Raw genomic sequence first — 2266 nt, 5'->3', positions numbered from 1 at the left:
AGAAGAGGCACCATCTCGGGCTTTCACCTTGCGATAGTTCTTCGATGAAGCTTTCCTCTTATTTCCCTTCCCTTGTCCAATAGCCAAGACAAGAGCAGCGGGCGGATTGGGAGTAGGTGCAACAGACTTGTCTTTGAAGTTGCTCTCAGCAACCCTCAAGAGACCTTGGAGCTTGCTTAGGGTGACCTCTTCTTTGTTCATGTGGTAGGTCATCCTAAATTGATTGTACATCGGAGGCAAAGAGTGAAGCACCATGTCGATCGCCAAATCCTCACCGAAGTCAACATTTAACTTGCGAAGGCGGTCGACATACCTTTGCATCTTTTGCAAGTGCACGGTAAGAGATTCTCCATGACCCATCTTAGCGGAAATCATGTTAGTGAAAATCTCGTACCTCTCTTGTCTCGCGTTTTGGTGGTACCTCTCCAATAAGTCTTGGTGCATCTCGTACGGGTACATGTCCTCGTAGGACTTTTGGAATTCGGAGTTCATGGTGGCGATCATGATGCAATGTACCTTCGTTGCATCTCGCTCATGAGTTTCAAAGGCGGTGATTTCGGCTGGAGTAGCGATTTCGGTGTTGATTTTCTCGAGCTTCTCATCGAGGACATACTCCTTATCCTCATAGCGAGCAATGGTGCGAATGTATCTTATCCATTCGCTAAAGTTCGTTCCATCGAAGGTGACCTTTTGGCAAAGGCTCATCAACGTGAAGGAACTAGCAGCAGCGTTGTTTGCGTTCGACATCTATAATTAGAAAAAGACAAAGATAGATTAGAATAGGAATCCCTAATTGTCACCCAACAAGAAAATTAGGGCTAGGATCCAACAATAACATTTACATACTAGAAAAGGGATGCCGTAATCTAACATGCAAATAAATTGAAGGTAAGTGAATGACGATTCACTAATTCTCCATCACGAAACTTAAACTATTAGTCCTAAGTGTTTTTGAGAATTCCTAGGTTCGGATGAGATTCATTGAAACTATTCAATGGCATGTTTAAATCTCGATATGCCCCTCTTGTTTGTGACTGGGATGCCGAGGATCACAAAGCGGGTGTGAATTACCATGCAAATTCACATGGCGCCTTCATTGTAACGATCACCTATTCAATGTGCCGGTAAACCACACACGCTCCATCGAACTATGATAAATAATGAATCACCCTTTGCCACCTTCGCTTAGAACCAATTAGTGTGCCGGTAAACCACACACGCTCCACTAACATCTTAGCAAGGTGCAAAGTGTAATTTCATGGGATTGCATCAATTCACTTTTCCTAAAGTAACTAGGATTGGGAAATTTTAAAATATGTGTAGTTACTTTGTATTTCTTATTATACTTTTAATGAGAGGATGAGGTTGCCCTATCCTACCCGTTCGGCTAACGACCCTCCACCAATCAAGCAAGCGGTGGGTGTGAGTGTACACCCATTAAGCGCCATTTTATAGGCCGCAACCTTATACCCACCTTATAGATCGGCTTCGTGAATGAGGCCTACTAACGGTAAGACTAGCATTTAGTTATACATATATACATTATTCTAGTAATATCATATTAGTATAGGGTTGTATTTTAAAACTTTTAAAATCTAGGGTTTGAAATTTAAGTTGTCTAAATTAAAACTTTTAATCACAAAAGTAAATTTCAAAACATGAGGGTATGTTTTAAACATTTAAAACATGGAGGATCAAATAACAAATAATTCCAATTAACAATTAATATCCTAATTATCTATATTTGATTTATTCAAGATTTCTTTGAAAGATAATTACCAAAATAGTCAAATAATTAATTAATTATCATATAAGGAAATTAAATATTTAATTAGTTGATAAATATCTTTTTCTAGATCAAGATAATAGTCATATTTATCATAAAATCGGATTTAGGTTGATCTATTATGATTAAGGTAAGTTTCCATAAGATAAACACAAAGAAATCCCGAATCTGGTCATTCCTGACGCCTGGACTCGCCGAGTGCACAAGGGGACTCGCCGAGTCAGGCCTACTCGCCGAGTCCACCTTGGGACTCGCCGAGTCAGTGACTCAGAACCCTAAAAATCGAATTTTGCAGGTTTGTTTCAGTTAATCAAGCAACAATTTAAAGAAAACCAAGCTAGGCTCTGATACCACTGTTGGGTTTTAGCCATAAGAACTTTCCTATGTGCGCATGCAAAACCCTAATGCTTGGATCTAGGCTTTCTAATAAACATGCTTTGAATCCAAGACTTCTAATTACTAATTAGGCTAAATAACAAC

Source organism: Lactuca serriola, chromosome 3 (genome assembly GCF_051521515.1).
Source record: "Lactuca serriola cultivar US96UC23 chromosome 3, Lser_US96UC23_V15, whole genome shotgun sequence".
NCBI classification, from domain to species: Eukaryota; Viridiplantae; Streptophyta; class Magnoliopsida; order Asterales; family Asteraceae; genus Lactuca; species Lactuca serriola.
Note: the sequence above shows the minus strand (reverse complement) of the source record.